Raw genomic sequence first — 24,177 nt, 5'->3', positions numbered from 1 at the left:
AATTTGCCTCAATGGTACTATTGAATATCTTTTCATATGTCTGTGTATCCTTCTTCTTTGTACTAACAAAGATAATTGTCACTAAGTTCTAAAGCCCATTTAACTATGTTCTGAGTGAAGAATGAAATTTACTCTTCAAATATCAAGGAAAAAAAAGAATTTTCTTTATTCTTATTTTTCTCTAATGTTCAAACACACATATACGTAATACACTGTACTCTGGAAAATTGTACTTGAATTAGATTAAATCTGTAAATTAATTTGGGTAAAATTTGGTCTTTTTTTCTGTTCTGAGTTTTTCTCTCTCAATAGGTTCATATGTATGAACCTGTTATATTCCTTTTTAGATATTAATGTTTTCATGATTACACATTTTATGCAATTTTCATCCAAATTGTGTGTAGAGTTGAAGTCATTAAACTGTCAAGTAATATTTTATTGATTTGTATCTGCTATTTCTGCTTTTCCTCCTCCAGCATTTTTTAGGCATGCAGTCCATTCAACTTGAAAATACGATTTCATGTCATCATTTCTGTAGTTTTTGTTCATGCTTAGGTGCACTGTCTAAAATTCTTGGGTAATAATTAATATTGAGTACCATAGGAATCCTTGCCTTGCTTCTAATAACAGGGACACTATGTGTGACCCATGGATGCAAGATCTTCTCTTTCCCTTTAGAGCTGTCTGATTAATCAAGTTAAAGAAATATTCAGAGAGAGCACGAGGTGAAAGTCCATGCGTGGCAGGATCGGTGTCACTGGCTGCTAATGACCTCCATCTGACCACCTGCCTCCACAGACTCAACTTTCCCAGGGGCCGAGGAACAATTTCTGCCCCCCAACCTCCCAGTGATTTGGCTGCTTTGCCCCTCAGGAGGTTGGGCTCTGGCTCTCAGTACCCAATTTGCATCGTCACCTTGGGGCGGGCAGCTACTGCACTCCAGACAGTTTTAGCAGGCAGTGGCATGGAAGAGGTGCTAATTCCACTGAAGCTGGTTGCCTTTGTATACTTCTTCCTGGCGCTGTATCTGGACCTGAAAGTGGTACTTATTAGGTATGGAAAATGAAAAATCCCCAAGATAATGTGGCCTGGGAAAAGGGAGCGAAAAAGAAGGCCATACACTGAGAGCCTGCATCTCCTGAGACAAAGGACTGACTACAGACAGGGAGGAAGTGTTTTATCAACCCTAAAGTGACAGTCCCTAAAAGGCATTAATTCCCTTCAAAACAGATCCTCTCCAGATGCTGTCTGCAGACCCTTGACCCAGAAGGTTAAATTCCCAAGCCCTCAAACTGTCACTTTCACTGATTAATAGAACAGACCCCAAAATCCTGAGTGCCAAGAAAAACTAATATGCTCACTAGACCACCCCTCACAATAGCTTATATAAACCCAGTTTCTTTCTTTGTTCAGTGACTCATTTTCCACCAGGAAAGTGGGTCCACCAATGCCATTTCATCCCTGCATCCCCTGTTCCTGTGTGAAACTTCGTTCCTGAATAAACAACTGAGATGATTCGTGAGGTTTGCATCTTTTTTTCTTTTTTTTATTAAAATATTTTTTATTTTTACAGACACATTTTGATTCATTGCACACCCGGTCTTTTTATGCTAATGGTACTGTGCTTGACTTGGATCACCAATTACCACCAGTACTACCTGTTCTTGTGGGAGTCTTGCAAGAAACCCACCAGCTTACACAACTGGCACTTCAAGTCCACATTCAGCAGCATTTGGAGTAAAGCCTCTCTGGCTTTACTCTTGGGAGGCACTGCCATCCTCATTGCATTCCTGGTGGGTTTGATTTATATCTGGCTGGAACATTGAAGGTGCTTCTACAGGCTTGTTGCTGTCATGCTTTTTGCAGCAGTTGTTTTACAAGTGTGCAGTCTGGTCTTTTACCAAATCAAGTTGATTGAAATTGTAAGCTTTAAATTTTACCATGAGTTCAACTGGGGTAATAGTGTGTGGGGTGCAACTATTTTCATTTGGGGGTGCCATCTTGGGTACAAGATAAACCCTAAGAACTATGAAAGGTACTACTAAAACCAAGACCCAAATAAAAAAAAAAAATAGAAAAAGCAACCAATCAACAAAAGATGTACTTCTCTTTTTTAACTATTTTCTAAAACACTTGTGGTGCATCAATCAGTTTGCTCAATTGATTTAATATCCTTTGTCTTTTTCCTGTCAACATCATAACCAGCTTTTACATCCATTTTAGTGGCCTGCACAAATTAAGACACTGATTAGACATAGGCAAAAGCTGCAAACTTCCACTACATTCATGTCATTTTTCTTGACAAGTGAAGGGGCTATATGAACCAGCAACTATTGTGAGAAACTAGTTGGAATGAGAATTACCTGAATTTCTTATTGCCTGCAGGGGAGCAGCTGGCATAAACAACATTTAAAAGTTCCTCTGCCACATTATCCATTCATCAATTGAAGGGCATCTGGGTTGGTTCCACAATCTGGCTATTGTGAATTGAGCAGCAATGAACATTGATGTGGCTGTATCTCTGTAGTATGCTGATTTTAAGTCCTTTGGGTATAGACCAAGGAGTGGGATAGCTGGGTCAAATGGTGATTCCATTCCAAGCTTTCTGAGGAATCTCCACACTGCTTTCCAGAGTGGCTGCACTAATTTGCAACCCCACCAGCAATGTATGATTGTACCTTTTTCCCCACATCCTCGCCAACACTTATTGTTGCTTGTATTCTTGATAATCGCCACAATGGAATATTACTCAGACATAAAGAATAATAAAATTATGGCAGGCAAATGGATACAGTTGGAGAATATCATGCTAAGTGAGATAAGCCAATCTCAAAAAACCAAAGGACGAATGATCTCACTGATAAGCAGATGATGACACATAATGTGGGTGGGAGGGGGCAAAAATGGAGGAAGGAGGGATTGTACAGAGGGAAAAGAGGGGTGGGAGGGGAAGGGGGGAAGGAAAAAATAACAGAATGAATCAAACACCACTACCCTATATAAATTTATGATTACAGAAATGGTATGCCTTACTCCATGTACAGAGAAACAACATGTATCCCATTTGTTTACAATAAAAAAAGATAAAGAAAAATAAAAATAAATAAAAATAAAAGTTCCTTCACACTGACAAGGATTCCATGGCTAGAGTTCTTATCACCTGCTTATCCCACTCAATGATTACAATGAGTGCTGGTTATTTGCTTCAGTGAGTTCTTGAAAAGTGAATGCCCTTCAGCACCTAATGCGAATTGTGAATATAATTGGTTAATGTTATACATTCCACCTTCAAGAATACTCTTTGTAATGGGAGGTTATGCTTTAGCAATCAGCATCTCCCTGGGGAAGGAAGTTACGACTTGGAGACATGTGCTTTTCATTATGTAGTCAGACCCATGTAGAATGGAGGGAAATTGAAAGTCTCTGCTTTCCCTGGGATAATCAGAAAGAAATATGCATGAGTTCTTTTTGAGCACTATAAATCATTTACCAAATATTGCAATAAACAATTGTGCATAAATTTTTATAGAAAAAAGTGAACCATTAGTACAAATGGTAATAAGTTGTTTCATAACCCTCCACATACATTTACCAATTACACATAAAATTACTATTTGCTCTAGTGAAGTGGATTGAACACTAATCTTACACACATTCTTAAGAAGCTTAGATTGGTATTCAAACTTATTTACCATACAGAAGTACATATACCTTAAAGATTTTGTTCTATGTTCCATATTGTTCTACTGGAAAATATTAATGGAATTGCCTAAGAAGAAAAATTGAAATGGTGTTAATCTCAGTATTAATGATTCTTCTGTAAGCACCGCAGTTCCAAAGAGAGAAGCAATTAGGATGATCACTTTGTGTGAAATTCACTTAAATAGAAAGCTATTTTTGCAAGTATTTAAAATGTCTTAATTTAAAAAAGAAATAGCCATAGATTTATATACATTTCCTGAGAGAGGAATATAATTCATGTGATTATCACCTGGTCCAGTAAATTCAATTAGTGTACTGATTCTTGCACAGAATTTTGATTGATTTATGTTAGGGGAATCATTTACTGACTATGTAACAGTGGACCACGTCATGCATTGAATATAACCCTTGCTGCTCTTCAACTGAGGCTTATTTTAAAATGAACCTGTGTTCTTTTCCTCTTCTTCTTCTCCCCCTCCCTAACCTGGGGATGGGGAACAGGATTACCCTTTTTCCATCCTAGGCTGAGTTATTTGTCTTTGATCACAAACCAAGAAATTTAGACTTCAGGGATAGCTCCAGAAGATCTAAGGAATGGCTATCTCCCAAATTAACAAGTGAGTCACAACACTCCCTCCCACTCTCCCCACCAGGAACACCTACAATCAATGTCTTCTTTAAAAATCCTATGTTCTCTCTGATGGGCAGAATCAAAGCCTCTGTGACAGGAGCCCTCTGTGCTTCTACTTTGCTATTAAACCAATATACCATTTTCTCCCCTTTTTCTCAAACCCATGTCTTATAACCATGGTTCACTTTATGCTTTTGAATATAGTCCTTGCTGGTCTGCCACTGCAAGTTATTTTTAAAACAGATATGTTATTGATCTTCCTTTTTCCCTCCCTCTCTTTCAGGGAAAACAAGATTATCTTTCTTCCCCATCCTAGGTAGATTTATCTGTCCTTCACCACATACTCATCACAGGAACCAAGAAATTCAGACTTTGGGGATGGCACCAGAATATCTCAGATATGACTATCACACAAAGTAACAAGTGAATTAAAATTCCAGCATAAAACATGTAGAATGTAGCCTTTCAATCACCTCTTTAAAAACCCCATGCTTCCCTTGATGGAGAGAACAACTGTCTCTGGGTCAGGAGTCCCCTGTGCTTCTTTAATAGCAAAGCAATAAAACTGCTTTTGCCTTTATCTCAAAACTGTGTCCTCATTATTGGATTGGCATAGAGATGAGGACCCAACTTTCAGTAACAAATTTTGGCACCCCAGATAGGACCCAAGAGCTGCCTCCACTCCAGCTTTCTTGGGCAAGCCTGATTCTTGAAGGAACCACACTTCCATGCTGAGGATGCAAGGTGCTGGTGAACTTATTGAGATCCAACTGCAAGAGTTAGGAGATGGGTGATTTTACCTCAGGTTGAAACAGAGAAACTATTCCCATGAGTAAAGGGAGGGAATGAGGGAGCATCTCACAACTGCCAAAACTCCTTTTATTTTGGCAAACTCTCGCCTTCTCTCCCTGAATAGTATAGGTTTCTCCATCTTGGTCCACTTTGAGAAAAAGGAAATGGAATTCAGGAAAGTCATGACAAACTTGGTCATCTAGTAAGTCCCTTGGTGTCCACACCATGACCCTTGATTCCACACATCTGATTCCTCTGTAGGGACATCTGGTCCCTCTGTGTGGGGCATATATGGTGCCACTGGTATATGTGGAGTCATGATTAAGTGACATATGAGAATTTAGGAATATTTGCTCCCTTCTGGTCTGTTCTAGGTTCTCATCTGTTTGTTGGTCTTGGGTTTGGGGATTCCCTCTGATCATCTGTGTTTTTGTTTGTATCTGTTATTGCCCCTTTTAAGACATGGACAAATGCTATGTTGATCCTATAGGTAGTCTCTTGTGAAAGATCTTGATAGTCTGTTTTAAAGGCTCCTCTCTGTCAGTCATGGTTTTAGGGATCCTCTATGGTTGTCTGTTTCTGTGTTTCTTTTTTGTAGAATCTTTCATTTGGAGTTGGTCTGTCAGAGGTAAATTAAGTGGAAGAAATTCAATATGTGCAGGTCTGTCTGTTTTAAAGGCTCCCATGTGTTGGCCATGGTTTGGGGGATTCTTTCTGGTAGTCTGTCTCTGTGTTTTGTTTTTTGGTATCTGACACTGTCCCTTTAAGGCATGGGATATTCTACATTGATCTTACCAGTTGTCTCTCAGGAAGAAAATTGTGACTGAATGGGCCATCTATAGCTAAAATTTGGTCTAAGAGTAAGATGCTTTTCTGTAAACACAATCTGGCCTTCTGAATGTTTTTTCTGAGTTATTATTCAATCTCATAGTTGGAGTTGTTCTGTCAGAGATAAAGTACAAGGAAATTCTGTATATACAGGCATTTATGCAATTGTAAGATAAAGAATCTGAACAGTCAAGTTGAAGGTGTAAGAAGGCACTGCCTCTGGTGTGCAAGGATAGGACAACAGAATAAAGTGTTTAAAAATATGTAAATCCTTTCAACTCAGTGTTGGCAGTCCCAGCACTGTTTTTCAGTCTGGCTCCAGTGACTACAGATCATCTCACTGTGGATCAGGGACACCAGCCCTGGACTGGAAAAAAATCCCAGGAAAGCTTCCTGGGCTGTAGAAAAACGGACAAGGGGAACCTGGCCTCTGCCTTGCCTTCCATACCCTTTTGCCCATGGTGGGTGGGGTCTACTAACCACAAAGAACATGACAGTAGTTTCCAATACTGTTAGTTTATGACCTGGGGACAGGAATAATCTCCTCTTTTAAGTTCTATCAGAACACCCCACTTGACCAGGGGATATCCATCACTGGGGCAAAGCAATTCCTGCTGTAGCAGTTTCCCATCAAACTAAATGCATGGGGAGACTGGCAGGATAAACAACTGCACCCAGAAAAAAAAACAGGAACTAGGGCCAACCTGTGCTTTGTTGACAGCCTCTATAAAGGGATCTTCAAGGAAGCCTAAAGAAAAGAGTGGAAAGGGACTCCTCTATTGAATATCAATATGCTTACTTATGAAAAAGCCCCTAGAAGAAACCCTGGGTACAATTGACAGTGGGTAACTCACTTAAAGTTGATGGCATTGTGATAATGATAAAGGAGACAGGTCAGGCTTAAAAATACCCTGCGCTCCAACCCCTTAAGTGGAATCTGGGAGAAAAATGATTAAGGCACAGTTTTTGTATATGCTAGATTATCCATAAAATTTGTTGTGTAAATTAAATGCACAGAGAACATTCATAAGCATTGTTTCAGAATGAATTTAAAAAGGGTCTGAAACTAGAAAAAAGATATAAGAAAGTTATAGGTATGGAAATATTTTTTGTATGGAAAATTAGAAGGTAAAGAAAATGTTTCTGGATGAGAAAGTATTTTGTCTGGTAAAGTAATATTCTTGTGCTAAAGTCCAAGACAAAAGAGGACAAAATTAAGGATGTAAAGTTGCGAATGTCTAAGTTCAGAAGGTTTGTGGAAGGTAAATCTCAAGAAGTTTGTGTATGTGATTAAGTTGGCTATAATTATCACAAAGTTATTCAAATTCTAATGTATGAAGAAAAACTTGAAACATTGATCTACTCTTATCTATCAAGATAATTTTCTTGACTCTGCTAAGTTTTATTACTTAGGTAAACTAAGTCTTAAAGGAATTAAGGTTTGTACGTGCTTTAAAGTCTTCTAAATGATTACTTTGTAATGGGTTAAATAAACAACTGTTATTTTAGGTAAAACAATATAGTTGACACCCCAAATATGTAACTAGATATATGTATACATCTGAGAACTATATATGGGCCTTGTCTAATTGTTATATAAAAATTAAAAAAATGGAAGTTTATCTATCTAGGTTTACTGGCAAGGTAACTGAAACTGATAAGTGCTCCCTTTTATACATTGTATCTAACATAGAAGGATCACACTGTCATTTGAAGACCTGTTTCATATCTATTTGCTTTGATTAAGTCTGTTTCTGATTATTAACACTGCTTCCTAGATGTATAAGAGATTTAAGGCTATCCTTTGAGTTTTCCTAGTACTGCTAACCCATGCAGACCTGTGATTACTATGGATTTTAAATTTTACTCTAAATTTAAAAGTTAAATGTAAAGTTTAGGAGAGCTCTTTACCAAGTTGGTGTTCTCCAAACTAAAATTGTAGCAATAGTCTCCTTCAGATTTATATCAAAATGACAAATTTGGTTGGCATTTATTTATGTCATTTAATGTTTTATAACTGGATAAAGGTACCCTATTGAACCATTCTTGTTCAGAGAGACAGGACACCAGGGCCTTCAACAGGAAGCAGTGTTTATTTCGTGCCAGCACAGAACTCGGTGGAATTATATCCAAAGGTCAAGCCCCTTCATTGTAGTGGGGCTTTGCCTTATATACCCCTACTAGTGCCCTTCTCCCCTTCATCACTACATACTAGTCCCTTTGTTTCCACTATATGGAAATATACATTTTCATGGATTTTTCTATACTACAAATTTGTAAGGAAGTTGGGATAAAACTGCACAGGTACATGGGACAGCCATGGCTGCAAGATCTCATAGGCAGAGTGGCTAGCCTTGAGCAACAGAGTCAAGTTGCTTGGAGAGGTATGCCACTGGAGGATGCCTTGACCCTGACATCTAGATCAGCACTCCCACTGCAACACCAGTATACTCATGTACATAGAAGAATAAAGGCTTGGGCTGGGGATGTAGCTCAGTTGGTAGAGTGCTTGTCTGTCAAGCACAAGACCCTGGGTTCAATATCCAGCAGTGCAAATAAATAAATAAATAAATAAAGACTTGGACACATCTGGGAGTCCCAAGCCTAGCATGTTGATGAGAGCCACTTGATTTCCTCAAAGGACTTTTTGTTGGGCTGTTTCCTATAACAAATGTTCTTGCACTCCCAGCTTTGTGGACTCATAAAGATGTTTTGCTAAGATAGAGAAGTTAGGTATCCAGATTCTACAGAAACCCACCACCTCCAAGGAATTCTTGAAACTGGCATCAGGTTGACAGAAATGGAATTGAGCAGATGGCCTGCTTTCTCTTTGGGCCGAGTTGACATGGGCCCTGGGATAGATAAAAGCTGAGGTATTTGACTTTTTCTTGACAGATTTGGGCCTTTTTCCTTGAAACTTTTCAGGCAGCTTCCATAGGAGTGTGAAGAGTTGCCATGTCCCATACAATCCTCCTGCCTCTGTCTGGCCAGGTTGTTTATGCACTCAACCAGTGTACAGCTATCTTGGTTCACTGGGAAGGCTTTTAAGTCAGAGGCTAACATGGTGCTGAAAATGGTTGGAGAATATTTGAATCCTTGAGGCAGTCTAGTCCATGTCAGCTGGAATTCATCCCCTTTCTCAGGGATTTTCTTTTTTTTTTTTTTTCTCCCGGTGTTGGGGATCAAACCCACGGCTTTGTGCTTGCAAGGCTAGCACTCTACCGACTGAGCTATCTCCCCAGCCCTCAGGGATTTTCTTATTGGAAGATGAAGATTGGTTGACTTAGAGGAGCCAGGTGAATAGAGAAGAAGGAACCCTTGAAGTTCAGACATGTGAAGAAGGCAGATTCAGTGGAGATGAGGCTCAAAAGATTATAGGAGTTATGGCCTGATTTACTGCTCTTAATCCTTGAACTGGACAATAATCATCTGTTCCTGGTGTTTTAGTCAGCTATTTCGCTGCTGTGACTAAAAGACCCAACCAGAACAACTGTAAAGGAGGAAAGGTTTATTTGAAGGCTCACAGTTTCAGGAGTCTTAATACATAGAAGGCTGGCTCCATTCCTAGGGTCTCAAGGTGAGGCTGAACATCATGGCAGGAGAGAGTGGCAGAGGGAAGCACCTCACATTACATTTATCAGCAAGCAGAGAGAGAGAGAGAGAGAGACTCCACTTTCCAGATACAAAACATATACCCCATAGTCCTGCCTCCAATTAACCACTTCCTCTAGCCACACCCCACCTGCCTCCAGTTACCACTAAGTTTATTCCATTAAGGATTAATTCACTGATTAGGTTAAGACTCTCACAACCCAATCATATCTCCTCTAAACCTTCTTGCATTGTCTCACATGTGAGCTTGGGGAGGGGAGACACCTCATATTCAAACCATAATACCTGGCTTCTGGACTGGCAGGAGAGGCATGTTCCAGGCTGACAGGCAAGGTTGGAGGATTCCATACTTGAGAAGCCTTTCCAGGTACCTCTGTATCCCAATATGTGCCTTATGAGGAATGAAATATTGCTTTGGTGGGCAGGTGCAGTCCCTGGCTTTAATTCTACTATTGTTGGGGGTATGGTTTGGGCCCATCCAGGAGGACTGTCCTCAGCACATGCCCCCAGGCACCTTGAAAGGAAGCTCAGATCCCTGTTGTGGACTTTGCACAAGACACCTCTACAGGTGCTGCTCTTCTCCTTGGGATACTATGAACATCAGAATTTTTTCTTCTGGCTTTCCTAGGGTCAGGGAAGCCTGACCACAATAGTTGAAAATTATCTGGGCCTATAGTTTTCCCAGTAGGTCCTGACCCATTGGAGCCACAGGATAGTCCAGGAGGTATAGGAATTCATGAATAACTTCATGGCTGTCTAAATTTTATTGTCAGGGCAGAAAGAAGGGGTAATGAGCTTGGCTACCTGTAGCTCCCCAAATAGTGGCTTGTCTCTGCAAGAGGGGACCCACAGGTTGGGTCACCATGAAATGTTTTGCACCAGTATCAACCATGAAGCTCATGGGCCAGCCCCACACAGTCATTCAGACCATAGGCTCCTGGGGACCTAACAAAATGGAACCCAATTAGTCCTGGTCTTCTTCATAGTTTCCCATGGTGGTCAATCCAACAAAATTACCCTCCAGAACTTACATACAGTTGCCGTGGTGGTTGGTACTGTCCTTGAATCACTTGGCCCCTCCCTCTTCTTCCAGGGACTGGGCCTCTGACTGTTGGGGTCACTTGTTCTTCCAGTGACCTTAATAGCAGCAAGCACACTGGTTCCACCTTAATCTCCCCTCTGAGCAAGGTGGTCCTACTTGTCATCTCCTTCTTTGACTTCAGCTCCAGCCTCACAGGGTATCTCTCCAGGGGTGTGACTGCTCCACTAGGGTGGCAGCAAGTAGATCTACCTTCCTCTTCATTCTCCAGTCTGCCTCACACCAGGCTTCTTGGTTTTGGTTGACAAATATTTTCGTTGCAACTTCCAATAACTGGCTCACATTCATTCCAGCAAAGCCCTTGCACTTCTTCAGTTTATACTAGATGTCTTCTTTGGCCTGACTGACAAAAGCTGAATTAACTATCCACTGGTTTTCAGCTGCTTCTCGGTGGAAATGGGTATAAAGATGGAATGCTTCCCAAAGCCTCTAGTAGAATTGACTTGGTCTCTCTTCTGGTCACTGGAGCACCTCTGAGGTCTTGCTCATGTTCACAGCCTTTTCATTTCCTTCTTTCATGCTGCCCAACACCACCTCTCAACAATGCTCAAGCATCTGAAATCCCAGGTCATTGTTGTGACCCTACTGGGGATTTTTCTCAGGGAATTGACTCTGGGCATAAGCCTGGACATTCACAGTTCCAGCCAGGATGTGTTTGTCCAGCCACTTTAACACAGCCTAGGTAATTTGGTGACATACTTCAGTGTTAAACTGAGTCAGGAGTAGCTGGTAGCAATTAGTCCAAGTGGGCTTGTGGATCTGAATGATGGATTGCATTAAATCAGTCAAAGTCTGAGGCTTGTCAGTGAAGGAACAGGTGTGGTTTCTCCAATTCAGGAGATCAGTGGTAAAGGTGTGTTGTCCCCCTTGCACCTGACCATCTTGATCATAGTAGATGGGCCCCTAGGTTTCTCTCGATGGCATCTGCAAAGCACCTTGGCATCTACTGGGAGGGGGACTGCCAGCAGGGTCCTCCTGACACTTCCCATCCAAAGTATATAGGGTTAAAACTGGTGACTCCAGGGTGGCTAACGTCAGGGCCATTTGGGGTGGCTCCATGGGAGGAGTGGTCTTAGGGGGTGAGCAGCCTTTGGCAGGGTTCTGGCTTCAGTAGGTACAGGAACTGCAGGCAGTAGCAAGGGTTTTGGGAGTGCATAAGGTCAGGGAATCTCCTCAGATAGAATGGGCTTCTTGGGTTCTAGTCAGCATTTTTAGGGAGCCATCACCAGGGCCATCATAAATTTACAGATCTCTTCCAGACAAGCCTTTAGATGACATGGCCAAGAGAGGACCAGGTCTTGCTAGCAACCAATATAAGGAAACTGGTCAATGTTCCCAATGTCCCCTATAATGACCCTAAGTACTTTGCTAACTAGCTCTTTGTCTAGGGACCCCTTGGTGAGCCAGCCTACTCCCAATGAGGGGCAATCTATTTCACGAAAGATCTAGAGTTTTCTAGGAGTCAACTTAACCCTATGGCCTCTAGAATATCCCTTTTTAAAATTATTTACCATACACTCTAGGGGTATACACTTACTCTGTAACACATTTCCTCCACCTAAAAGACAACAGTTACACACAGAAGGAAGGGGAAGAGGAAGAAGAGTGTACAATCACTTCAACCATCTCTGGCCACTCCCCTATTGGGGATGTTTCAGGCACCTCTTATCATTGGCAGGTTGGTATAAACCCCTAACCTGGACCAGGCTCAAAGACATTGTGGAGATCCTGGCACTGCCATAAGTTGTGTGAGGATCACCAGAGAAACTCGGATCCATACTCACTCCTCTGGGCTTAGCCTGCATCATCCAATTGCCACTGACTTGCACCCAGTCTCCAACCTTCCACCCAGCACCTTAGAGTTGTGGCTTCGTCTAGTGCAATCAAGACTGGTGGGGTCACTCTGAGAGTGGATCAGGCTCTCCTTCTGCTGATTTAGGGCAGGTCTACCTCTTGAACCTAGGTTTCTACCTGTCCAACAGGCAGAGCTGCTTGAGCTGGTTCCTGCAGCCCAACTGGGTTCCCTTGTGTTCTTGGGGTCTTTATGCTAGCACACCAGGAGGGTTAGTCCACTACAGATCAATCAATCCTCTGGTGCCAGGTGAGATCACCTCCCCTGGAATCCTAGAACCTGTACCCTGGTGACAAAGGAGGTGTTATCATTGCCTCTGAATGCTAGGCACGAACTCTCTAGAAATGTTGCAGGATTCATGTACAGAGAGACAGGGCACTGGGGCATTCAACAGGCAGCAGTGTTTATTTTATGCCAGCACAGAACTTAGGGGAATTACATCCAAAGACTGAGCCTGTGAATGCACTGGGGCTTTGCCTTATGCTCCTCTCTCCCTCCTCAGTACATACTAGTCCCTTTGTTTCCCCTATATGGCAAAATACATTTTTCGTGGGTTTTTCTATACTATAAATTCATAAGGAAGTTATGGCAGAGCTGTGCAGGTACACAGAGGGGAGGGGTCAGCAGGGTTGCGTATGTGCCCAGAGTATGGGCAGAGTTGCACATATGCCCAGACAATGCTATGTTGCTTCTCTTTGTCTAGGGAATGCAAGTGCACATGATTACTATAGCGCTAACTATGCCACCTAGTCTTTATTTGAAGAGGGCTTCTGTCATAGCCTGTTGTCAATCAGTTATACATAAAATTTAGTGTTCCTTTACACTGAATGGGAATTTAAATGTATTTTTGGAAGGCAATAGGGGGAGACTGATTTGTTCAAAGGTTGACAATGTGGACCATGAAAACATTCTGCCACCTTTTCCACAAAAGGGAAGTTAAGAGCTCTTATAGTTTTGTTTGATTATGTTGTGAATGTAATATTGTATCATTAATTGATATTCAGATAGACTCAAAAATGATACATGAAAACTGATACATGATATTTTTTAAAAGGGTAAAGATGAGATTCAGAAACAAAACACTTTTTAAAATTGCCACTAGGCCAGCCTCACTGAGTTAAGGCTCTGCCTCTTGTCCTTCTCCATGTTAGGATGACTCTGAAGTAGGCTAGAATTAAGTTGTGTTAAAAAGATAGATTTTTTTCGGTGGTTGTTGTAAAGATTACTGTGATCTCAAAGTAAACAGGGGATATAATATAAAACTTAAGTCAAAGTTTGGGTAAATTGAAAAAAGATATTTAGGTTTATAAAAGAGTTTTTTTTATGTTTTTTTAAAATTTATTTATTTTTAACGATACATATGGTAATGATGTTTATTTTTTTTCCTTCCCCCCAACCCCTCCCACCCCTCTTTTCCCTCTATACAGTCCTTCTTTCCTTCATTCTTACCGCTCTCCTTATCCCTAACCCTAAACCTAACCCTAAACCTAATGGTAACCCCTCCCAACCCCCATTATATGTCCTCATCCGCTTATCAGCGAGATCATTCGTCCTTTAGTTTTTTGAGATTGGCTTATCTCACTTAGCATGATATTCTCCAATTTCATCCATTTGCCTACAAATGCCATAATTTTATCATTCTTCATTGCGGAGTAATATTCCATTGTATAAATATGCCACAGTTTCTTTATCCATTCATCAACTGAAGGGCATCTAGGTTGGTTCCACAATCTGGCTATGGTGAATTGAGCAGCAATGAACATTGATGTGGCTGTATCTCTGTAGTATGCTGATTTTAAGTCCCTTGGGTATAGGCCAAGGAGTGGGATAGCTGGGTCAAATGGTGTTTCCATTCCAAGCTTTCTGAGGAATCTCCACACTGCTTTCCAGAGTGGCTGCACTAATTTGCAACCCCACCAGCAATGTATGAGTGTTCCTTTTTCACCACATCCTCGCCAACACCTGTTGTTGCTTGTGTTCTTGATAATCGCCATTCTAATTGGGGTGAGATGAAATCTTAGGGTAGTTTTGATTTGCATTTCCCTTATTACTAGGGATGTTGAACATTTTTTCATATATCTGTTGATTACTTGTACATCTTCTTCTGTGAAGTGTCTGTTCATTTCCTTAGCCCATTTGTTGATTGGATTATTTGTATTCTTCGTGTAGAGTTTTTTGAGTTCTTTATAGATTCTGGAAATTAGCGCTCTATCTGAGGTATGGTTGGCAAAAATATTCTCCCACTCTGTAGGCTCTCTCTTCACATTTCTGATAGTTTCCTTTGCTGAGAGAAAGCTTTTTAGTTTGAATTGATCCCAGTTGTTGATTCTTGCTTTTATTTCTTGTGCTATGGGAGTCCTGTTAAGGAAGTCTGATCCTAAGCCAACAAGTTGAAGATTTGTACCTACTTTTTCTTCTATAAGATGCAGGGTCTCTGGTCTGATTCCGAGGTCCTTGATCCATTTTGAGTTGAGTTTTGTGTAGGGTGAGAGATAGGGGTTTAATTTCATTCTATTGCATATGGTTTTCCAGTTTTCCCAGCACCATTTGTTGAAGAGGCTATCTTTTCTCCATTGCATATTGTTGGAACCTTTGTCTAGTATGAGAAAATTGTATTTATTTGGGTTTGTGTCCATGTCCTCTATTCTGTACCATTGATCTACCTGTCTATTTTGGTACCAATACCATGCCGTTTTTGTTACTATTGCTTTGTAGTAGAGTTGAAGAACTGGTATTGCAATACCCCCTGCTTCGCTCTTGCTACTGAGGATTGCTTTAGCTATTCTAGGTGTTTTATTCTTCCAGATGAATTTCATAATTGCTTGCTCTATTTCTGCAAGGTACATCATTGGGATTTTAATTGGAATTGCATTGACTCTGTATAGCACTTTAGGTAGTATAGCCATTTTGACAATATTAATTCTGCCTATCCAGGAACATGGGAGATCTTTCCATCTTCTGAGGTTTTCTTTAATTTCTTTCTTTAGTGTTCTGTAGTTCTCATTGTAGAGGTCTTTCACCTCTTTTGTGAGATTGATTCCCAAGTATTTTATTTTTTTCGATGCTATTGTGAATGGGGTAGTTTTCCTAATTTCTCTTTCTGAAGATTCATCACTTATATATAAAAATGCATTGGATTTATGAGCATTGATCTTGTAACCTGCTACTTTACTGAATTCACTTATGAGTTCTAAAAGTTTTCTGGTGAATTTTCAGGTTCCTCTAAATATATAATCATGTCATCAGCGAACAGGGAGTTTGAGTTCTTCTTTTCCTATTCGTATCCCTTTAATTTCTTTGGTTTGTCTGATTGCTCTGGCTAGAGTCTCAAGGACGATGTTGAATAGAAGGGGTGAAAGAGGGCATCCCTGCCTTGTTCCAGTTTTTAGCGGGAACACTTTCAGTTTTTCACCATTTAGAATGATATTAGCCATGGGCTTAGCGTAGATTGCCTTTATAATGTTTAGGAATGTTCCCACTACCCCAATTTTTTCTAGTGTTTTGAGCATGAAGGGATGCTGTATTTTATTGAATGCTTTTTCTGCATCTATTGAAATAATCATGTGATTCTTAACTTTAAGTCTGTTGATATGGTGAATGACATTTATTGATTTCCGAATGTTGAACCAAACTTGCATCCCTGGGATAAAACCCACTTGATCGTGGTGCACTATCTTTGTAATATATATTTGTATGCGATTTGCTAAAATTTTGTTGAGAATTTTTGCGTCGATGTTCATTAAGGATATTGGTCTGAAATTTTCTTTCCTCGATGTGTCTCTGTCTGGTTTAGGTATCAGGGTGATATTGGCTTCATAGAACGAGTTTGGGAGGGTTCCCTCCTCTTCTATTTCATGGAATAGTTTGAGGAGTATTGGAATGAACTCTTCTTTAAAGGTTTTGTAGAACTCGGCTGAGAACCCATCTGGTCCTGGACTTTTCTTTGTTGGTAGGCTTTTGATGACCTCTTCTATTTCATTGCTTGAAATTGGTTTATTTAAATTGTGTATGTCCTCCTCGTTCAGTTTAGGTAATTCATATGTCTCTAGAAATTTGTTGATGTCTTCGAGGTTTTCTGTTTTGTTGGAGTATAGATTTTCGAAATAGCTTCTAATTATGTTTTGTATTTCACTCGTGTCTGTTGTGATGTTTCCTTGTTCATTCCGAATTTTAGTAATTTGAGTTTTCTCCCTCTTTCTCTTTGTTAGTGTGGCTAAGGGTTTATCAATTTTATTTATTTTTTCAAAGAACCAACTATTTATTTTGTTAATTTTTCCAATTGTTTCTTTTGTTTCGATTTCGTTGATTTTGGCTCTGATTTTAACTATTTCCTGTCTTCTACTACTTTTGGTATTGGTCTGCTCTTCTTTTCTAGTGCTTTGAGCTGTAGTGTTAAGTCATTTATTTGTTGATTTCTACTTCTTTTTTTGAATGCACCCCATGAAATAAATCTTCCTCTAAGTACTGCTTTCATAGTGTCCCAGAGATTTTGATATGATGTGTCTTTGTTCTCGTTTACTTCTAAGAATCTTTTAATTTCCCTCCTGATGTCTTCTGTTATCCATTCATCATATAATAGTGTATTATTTAGTCTTGAGGTATTGGAGAAGTTTCTGTTTTTTATTCTGTCATTTATTTCTAATTTCAATCCATTATGATCTGATAGAGTACAAGGTAGTATCTCTATCTTCTTGTATTTGCTAACAGTAGCTTTGTGGCATAAAATATGGTCTATTTTAGAGAAGGATCCATGTGCTGCTGAGAAGAAAGTGTATTCGTTCTTTGTTGGATGGTATATTCTATATATGTCTGTTAAGTCTAAATTGCTGATTGTGTTGTTGAGATCTATAGTTTCTTTATTCAATTTTTGTTTGGACGATCTATCCAGTGGTGAGAGAGGTGTGTTAAAATCGCCTAGTATTATTGTGTTGTGGTCTCTTTGAATTCTGTAATTGAGAAGGATTTGTTTGACGTACGTGGATGAGCCAATGTTCGGGGCATAGATATTTATGATTGTTATGTCTTGCTGATTTATGCTTCCCTTAAGCAGCATGTAATGTCCTTCTTTATCCCTTCTGACTAGTTTTGGTTTGAAGTCCACATTATCTGAGATGAGGATGGTTACTCCAGCTTTTTTGCTGTGTCCGTGTGCATGGTATGTTTTTCCCCATCCTTTCACCTTTAGTCTATGGGTGTCTCTTTCTATGAGATGAGTCTCTTGCAAGTAGCATATTGTTGGATTTTTCTTTTTAATCCAATCTGCCAGTCTGTGTCTTTTGATTGATGAATTCAGGCCATTAACATTCAGGGTTATTATTGTGATATGATTTGTATTCCCAGTCAATTGACTCATATTTGTTTTTGACATGATTTGGTTTCTCCTTTATTTGGCTATTCCTTTAGGCTAGCGCCTCCTGTTGCTGATTTGCATCATTGTTTTTCATCTCTTCCTCATGGAATATTTTGCTGAGAATGTTCTGTAATGCTGGCTTTCTTTTGGTAAATTCCTTTAGCTTTTGTTTATCATGGAAGGATCTTATTTCTTCGTCAAATTTGAAGGTAAGTTTTGCTGGGTATAAGATTCTTGGTTGGTATCCGTTTTCTTTCAGGGCTTGGTATATGTTGTTCCAGGCCCTTCTGGCTTTTAGGGTCTGGATTGAAAACTCTGCTGATATTCTTATTGGTTTCCCTCTGGATGTAATTTGATTCTTTTCTCTTGCGGCCTTTAAAATTCTGTCTTTATGTTGTATGTTAGGTATTTTCATAATAATGTGCCTTGGTGTGGGTCTGTTGTAATTTTGTATGTTTGGAGTTCTATAAGCCTCTTGTACTTGGTTTTTCATTTCATTCTTCAGATTTGGGAAATTTTCTGTTATTATTTCATTGAGTAGATTGTTTATTCCTTTGGTTTGTTTCTCTAAGCCTTCCTCAATCCCAATAATTCTCAAATTTGGCCTTTTCATGATATCCCATAATTCTTGTAGATTCTGTTCATGACTTCTTACCATCTTTTCTGTTTGGCCAACTTTGCTTTCAAGATTAAATAATTTGTCTTCAATGTCTGAGGTTCTGTCTTCCAGGTGTTCTATCCTATTGGTTATGCTTTCTATGGAGTTTTTAACTTGGTTTATTGTTTCCTTCATTTCAAGGATTTCAGTTTGTTTTTTTTTCAGTATCTCTAACTCTTTATTGAAATGATCTCTTGCGTCCCGTATTTGGTCTTTTAACTGTTGATTGGTGCGATCATGTAATGCCTGCATTTGCTCTTTCATCTCCTCCTTCAATGCCTGCATTTGCTCTTTCATCTCATTAGCTTCCCTGATCATTTTAATTACGTTCATTCTGAACTCCCTTTCTGACATTTCTTCTGCTGTGCTGTCATTGGGTTTTATTGATGTAGTATCTAGGTTTGTTTGGGACATTTTCCTCCCTTGTTTTCTCATATTGGTCAGTTGTCAGTGGGACCCTGAGATATTGCAGTTTTCCGCTATTGGCTTATAGTGTCCCGGTAGATTTCCAATGTATCACCTCCCAGCCTTCAGTAGCCTGATGTCTTGGAGGAATCTGATAAAGCAGCGCATCCGAAGAAAACTGCCCCTAGCCCCCTACTGGTTCCACGATTTGGAACTGGCTCTGTGCTGAAATGCTCTCACTGTGGGCCTGCGCCGTGCAGCTGGCCGTGTGGGAAGAGCCCACTGCCAGAGTGTGGAAGGCTACCTGGGGAAGACTCTAGCTGCCCTGCCCGGCTCCAATAAGCCACCTCTATCTGGGCCTGCCACCCGGGCTGAGCTTTACCCAGTGGGCAGACTCACCCGTGGCTCTATTTCAGTCCAAGTCTCTCAATGCCTCCCCTTCTTAACTCCTGGGTTCTGGAGCGACAGGGGGTGCAGTCTCCCTCTAGGCCACCATCTTGGATCACCCCATGAAGAGAGCCTGCAGCCGGAGTGGGCAGAGCCGCCTGAAGAGCTCTCTGGCTGCCCTGCCCTGATCCCAGAGGCTGCTTGCGGATCGAGGCTCTCCGTTGGTTCGGGGGCTTGTGGCTGGTTCTATGTAGAAAGTCTCTCACTGGGCGGTCAGCTTCGAGAAACTAGCCTTGAATGGCACCTCCCACCGCAGGGGTCCAGACTACTTGGGGAAGTCTCTGGCTGCCCTAGCTGGTCCCTGAATCTGCTTGCGTGCTGGAGTACGCTGCGATGCGCTGGCTCCGGGACTCGGAGCTTGTTCTGGTCAGAAAGGCTCTCACTAGCGGGCCAGTTCCGTTCAGAGAACCTGGAGAAGCTGGCTGTGTGGGCGGGGCCCACCGCCAGAGTGCGCAGGGCTGCCTGTGGATGACTCTAGCTGCCCTGCCCGGCTCCGATAAACCACCTCTATCTGGGCCTGCCACCCGGGCCGAGCTTTACCCAGTGGGCAGACTCACCTGTGGCTCCATTTCAGTCCGAGTCTCTCAATGCCTCCCCTTCTTAACTCCTGGGTTCTGGAGCGACAGGGGGTGCAGTCTCCCTCTAGGCTGCCATCTTGGATCGCCCCCTATAAAAGAGTTTTAAAAGAACATAAAACTTGTATGTAATTGGGTTGATAAATATATGGGTATTTATAGAGGTTAAATAGACATCAAAGACACATTAGTGTTCATTTTGTATTTTCCTTGTAAAACTTTATAACTGTTGCCTGTTAGTGTTTTGCAGAAGTATTACTTCTAACAGAACATCCTTAATTAATTTGAGACAATAAGCCATCACCTATAGAACAGATAGAATATTAATGCTGACTTCTGGTACTAATACTGACCCCAATTAAAAGAAAAGAGTAACTGTAAAATGACAGATATTGAAGTTGTAACCACTTTAAGACTGGTAAAACTGGCCTGCTGGATATTTAAAACCCAAAACTTAGAGACCAAAGTCAAAGAAGGGCCAAGGAAAGAGCAGTCAATATTTTGGCCCTTGCCCTCTAAGGTCAGCCAAGACCCAGAGAATGATGGGACCCCTCTCTGGGTCCTGCAACTCCAGTGAGTCACTGGATCTGCAGATCAGGGGTATTTGGAGGACCCTAAAGAGGAGGTCATTGGGAGGAGGCAATGTCCCTGATGCTCCCAAGGAAAGCCATGTATGGTCAGCAAGACTCTGACACATCCTGGCAGATGGCATTTCTTGTAGAGGAAAGCTGAAGGAGCCAAGAGGCTTCACACATGTTCCCAAGAGTGATCTCCGAGGAATCTCAGTTGTCTCTTAACGGTGGGTAGGAACAAGGTCTGTTTTGACGAACTAGGTCTTAAACACCTGACAGGAGAGTACAGCCAAAGCACAGTCCTATATGGGCACTTAAAAGGAAGGAAATGTATTTTTAATGTAACTTAAGATGTACAGTTTCATCAACCCTACCAAAAGTAAGCAAAGCTGAAGGCTATAAGGAAGGGTTCTTGTGTGGGAGTGCCTAATAATAATGATCACAAAGAATTCTAGAGTCACAGGTTTGTTCTGAGTCAGTTTGAGTGTGATCTCATAGACATACAAATCTTCATAAATTCCTACATATATAAACTTGATCTGTTTTTCACTGGCATGGTTATGGGTTACTGTCTTCATGATTTTCAGACTGGCTGAAATACTAACTGCTTTTATGCTGATTGTTAACAAAAAAGTAGTTCTTTGCTGTCTTGTTTACTGTCATCTTATCTGATCCCTGTCCTGCATATGCCTTGTCTAGCTGCCAATGTGAACCTCTGTACTGCCATGATGCTGAATACACTTAACTGTCCATGCCCCACCTGATATAGAACAAGGACTTTGGATCACTTCCTGCAACTTTGCCCTCTCTCAGCAGTAAGCAGCTTGGAGATGTCCTCGCCTGTTTCTCATAAAAATGGAATGTAGAAATTGACAGTGGGAAATGTAACAGTGGTTCACTTTATGCTTTAAATATAGCATTTGGTGCTGCCACTGAGAATATTTTTGAAAGGACCACTTTCTTTCTATTCCCCTCTCCTTCCTCCTCCCTAATCTCTCCCCCTCCCTAATCTTGGGGAAAATAAGATTACCTTTCTTCCCCATCCTAGGTAGAGTTATCTGTCCTTCACCACACACTCACCACAGGAACTAAGTAATTCAGACTTTGGGGATGGCACCCAAATATCTCAGAAATGACCATCACCCAAATTAGGAAGTGACTTAAAATTTTAGCAGAGAACATGTTGAATGTAGCCTTCAAATCAACTCTTTAAAAAACCCCTGTTTCCCTTGATGGAGAGAACCATAGCCTCTGAAACAGGGGTCCCTGTTTTTCTCTTTTGCCAGTGAAGCAATAAAACTTCTTTTTCCTTTTTCTCAAAACCATGTCCTTGTTATTGGATTGGCATTTGGGACAAGGACCCAGCTTTCAGTACTGTTTTAGTCAGCTTTTTCACTGCTGTAACTATAATATCTGACCAGAACAATTGTAGAGGAGGAAAAATTTATTTCAGGGCTCACAGTTTCTTACTCCATAGAAGGCTGGCTCCTTTCCTTGGGGCTCAAGGTGAGGCAGAACATCATGGCAGAAGAGCGGGGCAGAAGGAAGCAGCTCCCATGATGATCAGAAAGCAGAGAGATAGATCTCCACTTGCCATATACAAATATATACCCCAAATCCATACTCCCAATCACCCAACTGTCTTCAATGATTACCTCTCAATTAGTCCCATCAGGTGATTAATTCACCTTTGGGTTAAGGCTCTCACAACCCAATCATTTTCCCTTTGAACTCTCTCACATTGTATCACATGTGAGCTTTTGGAAGATACCTCACATCCAAACCATAACAAGTACCAACTACTTCGAGGGAAGGAAATATCAATGCTAAGAAATAAGTTTGCAACTAATCTCTCATTGCAAGCTTGTGTTAATACTGTTTAATATACAATTTAGAAGTTTTATATACAAATTTAGAAATTGAATTATGAACTTATTTTTATATAAATATATAATTTTTTCCTTTTTAGTAACCACTTATCTTCATTTTTCATTATGGAACAGTCAAAAACTCAGTCTTTAAAGGCATGCTACACAGAACATGTTAATCTACAAAGGATAGGATGACCCAAATTATATTCAGGCCATCCTATTGGGAAACCAGATCAGAACTGACCAAGGATTGGTTATTGAAGTATTACACTTTGAAAACTTGCTCTGTGGATTAAAAAAGGATTAAAAAAATTCCTGGTTCATGGCACTAAGAAACCAAGTGAAAAATATTACAGATGGACCACACCAATATTTGATTTTGCTGAGATCTCCCACCAGAACATGAAAGTAGAGTTAAGAGCAGGGGTTAAGATCTTTTGATATTTTAAAAATAAATTATGTAGTAATAAGAAATTAGACATACCACACTCTTCCATTTGGTACAAAAGCAAATTGACAATTAAGACTATTTAAAAGAAATGCTCACTATAAAGAAGGAAGTAGTGGTAACACTACAGCAAAATTTTCTTCATTCCCAATTAGCATTGCTTTTCTTCCATGATACACACTCACATGGTAAAACTTGTTGAGCTTTTGCCAGGGACAGGAGATGAAAAACATCATGTCCTGCTCAGCTAATTAAGTTCAGTGAACATTCTTGGAATGGCTCCATAAACTCTGGCCATTTTTTTGTTAAACATCTGCAAACTGCAAGATTCCTCAGTCTTCAGTCATAGTTTTCGCTCAAAATCTTAAAGCTGGGTAAAGTCCCATTGTGGCTCTTCTCAGTGCTTAGGTGAGTGCTAATTATCAAAGTTTGGAATGACATCGTAAGAGTAAACCCTGTAGCCTTTGGATGTATAGTAGGCCATACACAGATGGTAAAATCCTGGCAGGAACACCACAATGCCAATGATCAGGATAGGAATCACTTGGTCTGCCCCCACTTTGCTAATGTAGCCTGACAGCAGGACAGAGCCTAAAATAATGGGAAAGGTGCAAATCAAAAACAGCATAAAGATAAGTGCTGGGCCTTGTAATGGATCTTAGGAGGGTTTTTCTTAAACTGAAGGTCAATGTAGCCATTGTCTGTGCAGGAGACACTTGAATATTTTACTTTACTACTGGGGATTCCAGTAGCTAGGTTTGTACAAGATAGCATCATTAACACCCTGACATAGCTATAGTACTATTTTCCTGCTCATCTCCGGACATTGCCGTGTGGAGAAGAACTGTTGCAAATTTAGACCAAAATCAAACAAAGCTGGTTTCTGGAAAGCAGCCAAACTGTTCAAAGCTACTTCACACCAAGAACTAGGATGTGCTTGCTTTAGGCAGGAGTGCTGGCTCCTGACAAGGAGGGCATGTTGCTCCCACCCTGCCTCAGGCACATATTACCAGAGCACTTCACCAAGCTGCCCTCTTTAGATAAACTTGCCCACAGCTAGTGGCCTAGAGGTCCCAGGCTGCATGGCATGGTTAGCCTTACTGCCACACTTAAAATATACAATTCTATAAAAGTAATAAATAATTATTTTGTTGACAAAACACTAAAACAGTATGTTCTGGTTTGGTCCTCTTGCAAAAATAAGCTTTGGAAAAATAAAAAGTCCCTATGTGCTATTGTATTGCAACATTAATTAAAAGTAGGATGTCAACAAAAGTATTTAATAATTTGCTTTACTGTCCAGAACAGAGTTCTGCTTTCAGCTTATCTTAAGAA

The 24,177-nt window shown here is 40.6% G+C and overlaps 2 pseudogenes; one reads left to right on the top strand and one right to left on the bottom strand.

The window, feature by feature from the left end:
- Positions 1–648: 648 nt before the first annotated feature.
- LOC124971572 (transmembrane protein 47-like) lies at positions 649–2,045 on the top strand (annotated as a pseudogene).
- A 21,212-nt stretch (positions 2,046–23,257) lies between these two features.
- LOC124971309 (transmembrane protein 230-like) lies at positions 23,258–23,619 on the bottom strand (annotated as a pseudogene).
- Positions 23,620–24,177: the final 558 nt, after the last annotated feature.

Source organism: Sciurus carolinensis, chromosome X (genome assembly GCF_902686445.1).
Source record: "Sciurus carolinensis chromosome X, mSciCar1.2, whole genome shotgun sequence".
Classification (NCBI taxonomy): domain Eukaryota; kingdom Metazoa; phylum Chordata; class Mammalia; order Rodentia; family Sciuridae; genus Sciurus; species Sciurus carolinensis.
The sequence above is the reverse complement of the archived record's forward strand: the minus strand, read 5'-3'. Positions and strand labels throughout refer to the sequence as shown.